Below are 11,130 nucleotides of genomic sequence, written 5' to 3'. Positions count from 1 at the left end.
TCCATCTTGTCCCTGTACCGACATTTTGCTTGTTTGATTGCCTTGCAGAGCGAATAACTACACTTTTTATATTCAGACATATTGCCAGGCCTCTTTCCATGGTTAAATGCAGTGGATCTCGGTTTCAGTTTTATGAGAATGCCACCATCCATCACGGGTTTCTGGTTAGGGCAGGTTTTAATGGTCACAGTGAGTACGACGTATCCAATACACTTATTTATAAACGCACTCACCAAGTCAGCGTATAGGTCAATATTGTCCTCTGAGGCTGATCGGAACATATTCCAGTCCATGTGATCAAAACAATCTTGGAGAGTGGCTTCCGATTGGTCAGGCCAGCATTGAATGGATCTCGACACTGGTACATCCTGTTTGAGTTTCTGCCTATAAGCCGGGACAAGCAAGATGGCGTTGTGGTCGGATTTGCCAAAGGGAGGGCTTTGTATGCATTGCGGAAGTTAGAGGAGCAGTGTGCGAGAGTATTAGCCCTACGTGTCATACAATCAATTAGCTGATCAAATTTAGGTAGCATTGTTCTCAAATTTGCTTTGTTAAAATCCCCAGCTACAATAAATGCAGCCTCCGGATATATAGTTTCCAGTTTACATAGAGTCGAGTGTGAAGTTCCTTGAGGGCCGTCTTGGTGTTTGCTTGGGGGGGGGGGGGGGCTAATAACTGAGGAATATTCTCTTGGTAGGTAGAATGGCCGACATTTACTTGTAAGGAATTCTAGGTAGGGTGAGCAGAAGGACTTGAGTTCCTGTATGTTGTTATGATTACACCAAGAGTTGTTAATCATAAAGCATACACCCCCACCCCTTACTCTTCCCAGAGAGGTGTTAATCTCTGTCGGCGCGATGCATGGAGAAGCTCGGTGGCTGAACCGATTCCGACAACATATCCCGAGAGAGCCATGTTTCCGTGAAACAGAAAATGTCTCTCTGGAAGGCAACCCTCGCTCGAATTTCGTCTACCTTGTTGACAAGAGACTGGACATTGGCGAGTCGTATACTTGGGAGTGTAGAGCGATGTGCCCGTTTTCGAAGCCTGACCTGCCCCTTCTGCGTCATGTCCTGGGTGGTGGTCCGAAGAGAGGATCTGCTTGGGGAAAGTCGTATTCTTGGTCGCAATGTTGGTAAATTGACGTTGCTCTTATATCCAATAGTTCTTCCCGGCTGTATGTAATAAGACTTAAGATTTAGTGGGGTAACAATGTAAGAAATAATACATAGGAAAAAAAATATAGGCGCCATTTTATGAATCTAACTTTTGCTTAGTAACATTGGACATTTAACCCCATCTAGAGGTGCAAGACAGGAAAATATATATGTACTACAGTTTATATGTCGCTCCCGCCCTATAGGGCGCACTGGTGAGTCTATTTGGCCTCATTCTCTGTCTGAGCTCTATTGCAGTTTGCCACGTAATCTCCCGAGTTCAGACCACATGCCGCGTTCATTTGCTAGTCAGAACAAGGAAACTTCAGACTTGCTAACTGGTTGTAGTTGCTGTATACACGTGTCGCGTTTCAGCACTTATAGCAAGTCGGAAATGTCCGAGTTTCCTAGTCCCGAGTAGTAAGTGAACGCGGCAATAGACATAGGTACAAGGGGCAGTCTGCGGAGTGAGTAGCAGAGCAACAGCAGCCTGGTGAAACTGGACGTGGTTACACGGGCAAAACAGAAGCGCATAACGTTACAAATTCAAGGTGGATGTTATTTTCCTTTGTTTTGTGAAAACCAAACATTGAAACGTGGATATTGTTAATTGAAGGAGGTAAGTAAAAGTAACTTGAAGTAACGCTACTTGGCTAGCAACCTCGTTATATTTTCGACTGGGAGAGGTGGCGCAAGAATGAACCAACGTCAATAACGTTATGGCTGGCTACAGGGTTCCAGCTAGCTAACATTAGGGAATGAGCTAATGAGACACCGTTAGGCTACTCGAAACCATGTTTTCGGCGTTGAAGTTCTTAACTTAGTTATTTGCTATATTAGGCTAATGATTTGTGAAATATACGCTGATAATAAATGATTACATTGTCGCCTATATTAGTCGGTCACATGTAGAGGAGTTGTTGAACTACGAGGAAGGTAAGGGGGAAAACTATCAACCAGATAATTACGTGAAATTACACTTAAAAAATGGTTTAATTCCTGTCGACTACTTGTGGATCTTTCTCGTCGAGAACCAAAGACTAGGCGAACTAGCTAAATACTTACGGTCTACATGAACTTAAGTGGTAACTAAGTGGCTTCATATTAGCAACATGCTGTGCACATATTATCTACCGTGTGGACAACCGCTGTAAATGAAGCTTTATATCTTGCTGAACACCAGGTGGTTTGGTATCCTACCTGTTACACATACACTACATGAGCAAAAGTATGTGGACACGCATACATACTGCTCGTCGAACATCTCACTCCAGAATCATGGGCATTCATATGGAGTTGCCCCCCTCTTGCTACTTTAAATGCCTCCTCTCTTCAGGGAAATGCATTTCACTAGATGTTGGGACATTGCTCCGGTGACTTGCTTCCATTCAGCCACAAGAGCATTAGTGAGGTCCGGCACTGATGTTGGATGATTAGGCCTGACTCGCAGTCTGCGTTCCAATTCATCCCAAAGGTGTTCAATGGAGTTGAGGTCAGGGCTCTGTGCATGCCAGTCAAGTTCTTCCACACTGATCTCGACAAACCATTTCTGTGTGGACCTCGCTTTTAACACTTGGGCATTGTCATGCTGAAACAGGAAAGGGCTTGGTTCAAACATATTTTGCCACTTCAGTCAATCAGTCCATTTTTGAATTTTTGATTAAACTGTTGTCATTTGGCAAGGAATGCAGCTTGTTTATCCTATCAGTTGGTTACATTTTTATAGGTGTTTCTGTAGGCCTAACAAAGTTTGTCCGAACTCAGCATGCACGTGTGGAAGGAGCTGTCTTAACGCAAGGGCATTTAGGGCGAAGAACTGTTTGATACTTTGCTTGGTTTATTTTTTTATTATGCCTTGCGAATGGAACGCTAGACTCGAAGCAAATATTGTCTTTAAGAGAACTTAGACCAAATAGTTACAGTATTTGAAAAATATATCAGAAAATAATTTATTCACTTTGAAAATGTTTTCTTTCTGAACATGACCTAGGTTATCTAAGTCACTGCTGTGATGTGAAGGACTGTGTGGAGAGGCTCTCCTACTGTAGTCAATCTGAAAGCAGTAGTCCACTACTGTACATCTGAATGTGTGGAACTACTGCTGACTGGTCCAGACCCTCCCCGTCTGCAGCAACCTCCAAGAATGTTTCAGGCACTATGACACTGCTGAATATTGAGAATGGGCCTTGGCCTTCACCAGTCTCCCAGAATCCACAGTATATTATCTAAAGGAGAATATGACATGAATGCCTTGCATATACAATGAGGGAATTTACACTGCATCACTTTATGAAGCCGGGAATGTAGCATCGAAGAGATGTCTGAAGTGACCATTTTCTTTTTTTGTACGTTAAGTAACAACAAGATGCAGCATTTCTGCTGCCCTGTGTCGGGTTGCCATAGCGACGGGTGTCATTTCTCTTCTGAAATCTTGCGGTGAAAGCGTTGCCATTACACCTCGATCACATTATTGCATTTTGGTACACCAGAATTACATGAATTTCCAATGAAATGCTGCGTTTGCCTTGCAGCATTGCATTGCCCCGGCAGTTGCAGTGCCTTTGGTGTGGCACATATGTTGGATTTATCGAACGCATGCATCAAACTGTATGCGTAGATGACTTGACAGAAATGGTAGCAGAAGGTAAATGTTGACCTTTTTGTTGCACACATCCAGATGATGATGTGTACACATCCAGATGATGCTGCGTACACATCCAGATGATGCTGTGTACTATTTTGCGCAATGACTCTGTCGGTGTGAACAAAGTTAGACGTGCGGGCCACAGGAAGATGAACTGAATAACGGTCAATTAGTAGCATTTTTAGGAGGGGTCATTTTTTTTACCACTTTTGTGGATTTGGCTAAAAGTGTAATATAGATATGTAGTTCTCTTGTCTCACTTAAGTCAGTCAGACTTAACCCAAGATGACAATAAATTAATCAAAATACATAGACGTAGCCTGATTAGTTAAGTATAGTAACCACCCCACTATTCTTAGTTCATAGTGTGATTGACACTGTCTGATAGAAAACAACATGTTCATTAATGCATGTTCTCCTCCTACTCATAGGTGCGTGGTGTTGGCAAGCAAGTGGACCTCCACCCGACTGCACCTCCAGAACTGTAGAGGCAGTCACTGCACCTGCAGGATTTGTCTGATAGATTTGGCTGAGCCTAGCTGAGTGCTGCAGTGTGTCCACCCAGGGAGGGAACCACCATGAGGCAGCTGAAGGGGAAGCCCAAGAAGGAGACGTCCAGGGACAAGAAGGAACGTAAGGCGGCCATGCAGGAGGCCCGGTCGCAGGTGGCCACAGTGGTTCTACCCACGTTGGCTGTGGTGGTGCTGCTCATCGTAGTCTTTGTCTACGTGGCCTCCATGCCCAGAGCCATAGAGTAGTGACCAGTTCCACACCCCTCACCTTGGCCCTAACCCCTCAATTTTAGTATGTCTGTAGGTTTTTAATTGGTATAAGCAGTGTCAGGGTTCTCCAAAGTTCTCCAACATTCCTGGAGAGCTACCATCCTTTAGGTCTTCACTCCGACCCTGTTCCTGGAGAGCTACCATCCTGTAGGTCTTCACTCCGACCCTGTTCCTGGAGAACCTAAACCTACAGAATGGTAGCTCTCCAGGAACAGCGTTGGAGAGCCCTGAGCAGTGTAGTTGTAATTCCACCATAGGAGCAATATCTAATAGTTCTGGGCCAAGGGGAAGGGTAGGGACCGGCTCTAAGATGACTGGGCCCCAATGGGGATGCATGCCCCTGCCCTGCCACCATGGACTGGGTCCCAATTTACTCAGAGACTTGCTGCACCCAAAGGATGACCCCAAACCACCCCTCCCCCTGACTGCCAGCTTAACATGCATATAGACATTTTCTGGTCACTCATCCCATCCTCACCCCATTCCACCTTTTCGCTCTCATCCCTCTTTCTCTCATATCGATCTGTCTGTGTGGTCCTCGGGGACCTGCCATTTGTCTTAATTGATGCGTCCTCCCAAGTGCAGTTTTGCCTCGAGAATTGAGCTGCAAAACAATCAGATTTACTGAGGTATTACGGTAGTGGCTTCATAGGTGCCTTTTGATGGCTGAAGATGTGTGGCAACTTATGCAGCCATGTTGGCTCAAGGGCGGAACTTATATCCATTACATCAGTGTTTGCCAACCCTGGTCTTCGAGTACCTCCAACAGTATACCTTTTTATTGAAACCCTGGACAAACACACCTGACTCAACTGATCATCAAGCCTCAATGAGCTGAATGAGGTGGGTTGCTGTTGGGGGTACTGGAGGACCAGGGTTGGGAAACACTGCATTACATGTCTATCAATTGCTCTGTAACAACAGTAGGATTCATTTTTGTTCTGGTGCTCTCTTAGTTTCAATTTCCTGTTTACAAAAGGACTTTTAGGGCATAGCTTGCCAAGTTTGACCTGGGGATGTTTTAATCAGGTGACAGGTTGAGGAAGTGTGACTTAATGAATCTACTGGCATTGTTGAGCAATGTGTTTTAAGATTAAAGTCACATGACAAAGGCCAGCAGTCCAAGCTATGTCTGTAGAATGTATACATCCACAAATGTGTGATTTTTTTGAAGAAAAAGAAACGTATTTTAACATGCCAGCAATTGGTCCTGTCTGTTCGAATAGTTGAATGCAACTCAGGATTTTGTCCTGATTGAATGTGGTGTTTGTACTGGACAGATTGTGAATATGTCACAGGAGAACATGACACTGTATTCCATGTACAATCCCAGCGCTACACACTTTGTACTTTTTTTAAGCTACTGACAACTTTGACTTTTGAGTTGCTCGGTATGACATCTGTGCAGGAAAATATGTGCCTTATGTTTGACAATGAGCCTTTTCAGTTAATAAAGAACTGAAAGACTTGTTTGTTGTTCTAGTCCCCTCAAACTCTATTCTAGACCTTGATGTCAGTTCCACTGCTTTTTTCTCCCCCCCACTGTTCACCTCTACTCTGGGACTGCTTTAGGCCTGGGACACCAGGTGGGTGCAACTAATTTGGGTAAAACAGAAAACCAGCTGGCTCTGGACCTTGTAGGGTAAGAGTTGAATACCCTTGCTCTAGTCTATTTGCTGGCATTGTGTACCTTTACCCATGTGCAGTAATGCAGATAGAGCAGTAGTAACCTGGCATCCTTTAGGAACACTGAAGAGCACAGTCCCTACTGTCCCCTAAGTGTACTGTATGTCCCTGTTGCCCAAGGTCTTTACATTGAGAGACTGGTGCTATGGATGTGTCCTTCAGTGAGGTACAAGAGATTGTACATTTGAGTCTGAAAGACAAGTCTGACGCTATCCTTAATATGTTGGGATTGAACTTGATCGTATCTGTGACTTCACATGGAAAGACCTAGCCTATTTTATACATAACAGAGGAGTTATATCTGAGTTTGTTATCCAGCAGTAATTGACTGCATAGGGCTCATGTAAAACAGCCTCAGGAAAATCCTTTGAAAATACGACCCATTCCGTATCATTAGACATGCTAAATTGGCCTCCTGTCACAATCTATCAATTGGATTTGACTCTGCCCTGTAATCTGAGGGTAGGCAAGGATGATAAGGGAAAGAACATGATCTAAGAATGTGCTCCTTAAAAAGCTTAGAAGCTGCATAAGACAGCACATTAAAGCTGAGACTGGTGAATCCTGTGTGTAGATTGATGTTTTTTAATGAGCCGCTATCTCCATAAATGTAAGAGCATCGAAAAGGTTTTTAAACCTGAGACCCAAACAAATATTGCTTTTCATTTATCTGCTTTTCATTTATCTGAATGTACAGCCCTTTATATTTAGCCTCAGAGGTTTACCATTTTATTGTTAGGAAAACCAGGGATACAAGTAGGACAAAACAATTTGACATAAACCGTTACATTCGTTAGTTTATTTTGTTACTAATGTCAGAGAAAGCAAAAACCTGTTTTAAAAATGATTTTCTATGAATGTTGTACGTACAGAAATTGCTCAGTGGTAAATTAATATCCAACTAGTCAGTGACCATGAGTTTATTACAGCAACTATGATCCTATTACACTATTATAGACATGTCCCTGGATTTCCTATGATCTACTATGTAGTTGAACCCCTTCTAACGACACTTGAGCATCAAAGGCATGTTTGTGAGAGTCAGCTTTTCATAGATAGCTTTTAGATAACTCTACGGACGTTTTTGGAAAAAATGCTTGTGGAGGCCCATCGGGATTCGCCCCATCGGGATCCGCATTTGTCCCACAAACAGAGCTCTAGCAAGGCCCCCGTTAATCACACTGACAAAGCTGGTGCAGAAGAAATTGATGAATCCAGTGGTACAACCCAGAAGTATGTAGCTCAAACACACAATGTTTAAAAGGGGTTAGAAGTACAAATCACGCTGGCGTTGCAGTGGGAAATATAGAAGGTTAAGCTGAGACACTCCAGCACCTCGCACCATACCCCTTCTTCCTTTTATCTATCCACGATGCGGCAAAAATACACAGCAGACCATTACCTTGGAGAAGAGCTGGAGTCTAACAAGATGTCTGTTTGAATTAATCCAGCCTCTTCCCTATGCTGAAGTCTTGTTTCTCTTCCTGGTGTCTCATTAAAAGTTGGAGACAGATGGTGCGATGCAAGTCAAGCATGGCTGACTTTGTATATCGACTTCTATCTCTGTGTGCCCTATCTCTCTATCCCAATACCTGCTGGGGTTAGAAGTGTAGTGGTTTGGGATTAAACACTTGACCTCAGAGACAAAAACATATTGAGAATGGAGGTCATTCAGAACACTGAAATGTTCAAACCATTACATGGAAATGCGCATTATTTGCCTTATCTTCTAGGTCAACTGATCCCCTTGAACAGGATATGGTCTGAACACCATCTCTGTCATGGACTCGAGAACAGCAGTTTATTAGTAAACATTCATAATCACCCTCCTTTCTCCCCATCTCTAGGCCAATTATAGACCTAGCACATGGACACTGATGAGTAGTCATTGACTGAAAATGCTGGATAGAGGGGTTCAGTGAAGGTGGAGTGGAATCAGTGCAGGTGGGTCAGTGTGTCAGAGGAGACTAGATAGTTGTTCAGATACACCCCAACTCTGTCAGCGCAGGAAGAGGGGACAGGTATGACCATGCTCTTATTATTGTGCCAGTTTGATGAGTCTCAGGTGCCAGAATTTGTTATTGTAAGCAAGCAAACAGTTACGGGCTTTACCAACCCTGCTCATGTTTTTATATGCCACACTTACATGAAACTCTTTCCCACTACGCTCAGCTACCCAGTGGACACTCATCAAATCTCTTTGTGATAGAAATTCTGTGCAACATCAGAATCTATATCTTCAAAGATGGAAGGCAGGCTGGAGGATGTGAAATCATGTGGCTTTTGACTAGATGGGCTACATCTTTTGTCAGATTTGAATTTTGGAGCAGGTTAGGAGAACTAACGTAGCAGGTTAGGAAAAGGGTTATCTGAAATGCAACAACAAAAGCTGTATACCCTTTAGCCATGACCGAATAGGTGGGGGCATTCTTCTACTTCTATGGTATTATGGTGCTACATAAACACACTGTAATGACCTGGCTAGAGCATAAATGATCAAATGTCCAGACAGAGGATTGTGTATATGAATTCCCGGTTTATTAACCAAACTCAACACAGGCTACTGTTTGGCCGTAACCCACGCCAAATAAACCAAGGAAAACAGTATCAAACAACGGTGATCCATCTCTTGTTAAGGTCAGACGTAAAAAGGGAGAACAAAGGGTAAATGTGGTCTTAAACGCGCGTTGCTTAATTCTATCAAACATGTCTCACGTTGCAAATAGACACTCACCAGACAGTGAGAACGAGGGGCCTACAGTCGTGAAAAACAAAAAGGAAACCAAATAAGTAAAGTTGTGATGGAAACTAAGAAATCCCTAGATTTGTTTAGTCGGAGTGAGGGTTTTGAGGAAGTCACGAGGAGTGTCATAGATGCGTTGGGTGAGGTGGGGTCGGTGAGAGTCACAAGCTGGTCTTATTCAGATTTGTTGTGTCCGCGGAACAGAAGAAGTGTGCATTATGCCTCCAAAAAGATTTTTGAATGGAATGATTTGTGCATGGATTTCCTGAAGCATGGCGCCTATCAAGGGGGGTTATCTATGGGGTTTCACATGAAATGGATGCAGATGATTGACCTGAGGAAGTAGGTGAAGTGATTGGTGCACATTGCCTGACCCACTTTGTCCATATTATCGTTTTTTTTTTTTTGGCTAAATCTCTCCCTTTTCATGTAAAGCTAGGATTTTTGCACTAGCCCCTCCAGTGTTAATATATGCAAAAGATTTGGGCATGTATCAAGTGTATGCAGACGGAAAGAATATCATATGCCAGCTGACAATCAATTATATGCTTATATGTTATATGCTGCAACTGTGGTGGCGAACATGCGCCGAGTCCCTGGAATGCCATGTTAGGGTGAAGGAGACAGAGGTTGCGATAATAAGGACTGTGCAGTTTGTTTCCTATCTGTGAGTGTTGAGAAGAGTGGAGACTGAACCAGTGAAGAGGAGACTGCACAAGTTAAGGTTTTTCAACAATCAATGGATCCTGATATATAACATGTGAAAAAGTGGACTTTGCATAATTTATTACTATGGTCATGAACTGCACTGCACAAACGAAGAAGAAATCAGAGAAAATGTGCAAGAAATCCCATCAAAGGATGTTTCTGTCATCACAGGCCCCTGCTTCTGCACAGGGATGGGACTTGTTTTGGAATATGACTGGAGTGAGGTGCTTTTTTGTGTGTCTATTTTAGTATTTTGTATGATGTTTTTCCCCCTTTCCTAGAATGGTTATTTTTTTCTATAGTTTACCACTGTGCAGCAGTGGCAGCATGCACCTCTAATGCTTGTTTGCAATCTGCTATTATACAGAAGAAAACAATGATTCTCATTGACCTCCATACAAAAACGTATTTTCGTGAGCTAGGTGCATTTTTTGACTGAGGTCGGAGCCGAGGCTATGGGCATTGTCCATGAGGACAGCATTATGAGTATGGTCAACACACGGAAGAAGATGGCGACCGCAAAGCGTAAAAAAGCACTAAATAAGGCATGGTCCTATTGTGCAGATGGTGAGGTCCATGAGAGTGAGGGGGAATTACCTAAGTGGCAAGTGTGCTGAAAATCCCAGAGTCGTGTCCCGATGGTTATGATAAAGATTATTTTGGCCCAGTGGGAGTAAGATTCTTGGAGAAAGTGCATCCTTGACTTTTGGCTAATTCATATGTGGTATCACGTTGGGTGGGAAAGAAGTTGGGTACTGTTAAATCGGTAACCCAAAGTGGACTTGTGATGTTTTTTTTTGTATTTCTTCTGCCAAGAGGGAGCTGGTGCTCTATGCCACACAACTCAGGTCAATATCTGTTTCTTGCATTGCTGTTAGGACCAGGGCACCATTGAAATGAGTGGTTTCTCAGGGAGTGTTAAGTGTGGATCAGTTGTTCAAGATTCAAGTTCAAGATTCCCAGTGTTTGTGACACCCGTCGTTTGGTGCGACGCAGACCCAGTGGCGAGTGGGTGAAACAAAGGAGATACTGTCTGTCCTTTTGAGTTTGTAATCAGTCTTTACCTGACAAAGTCATGTTAGGATATACAGTATCAGTTATCCTGTTAGAGTTTTTGTGCTGAACCCACTGCTGTGTTTCAGGTGGCACATTTATGATCATGTTGCAGCAGTGTGTAGGAGGGAGATTCCAAGATGTGAGAAGTGTGCAGGACGGCATGGGACAGAGGAATGTGTCATTTTGGTGGAACAAGTTGTGTGTGTCAACTGTAGGGGTGCCCATGTTGCTGGGAATCGGAGTTGTCCGGTGTGAGGGAGGCAGGTCGAGGGGACAAGGGTCAGAGTTGTGTTAGAGGTGTCGCTACAGATCCGGGATCGATCTTGGGCTGTGTCGCAGCCGGCCGCAACCAGG

The 11,130-nt window shown here is 43.6% G+C and overlaps 1 long non-coding RNA gene across 1 annotated transcript; it reads left to right on the top strand.

Annotated features, from left to right (window-relative positions):
* Positions 1–1,394: 1,394 nt before the first annotated feature.
* On the top strand, positions 1,395–6,052 carry LOC118944058. The gene is made up of 2 exons (XR_005039353.1): positions 1,395–1,776; positions 4,233–6,052. It is a non-coding gene; the product is annotated as an uncharacterized LOC118944058 (long non-coding RNA).
* Positions 6,053–11,130: the final 5,078 nt, after the last annotated feature.

Source organism: Oncorhynchus mykiss, chromosome 24 (genome assembly GCF_013265735.2).
Source record: "Oncorhynchus mykiss isolate Arlee chromosome 24, USDA_OmykA_1.1, whole genome shotgun sequence".
In the NCBI taxonomy this organism is placed as follows: Eukaryota; Metazoa; Chordata; class Actinopteri; order Salmoniformes; family Salmonidae; genus Oncorhynchus; species Oncorhynchus mykiss.
The sequence above is the reverse complement of the archived record's forward strand: the minus strand, read 5'-3'. Positions and strand labels throughout refer to the sequence as shown.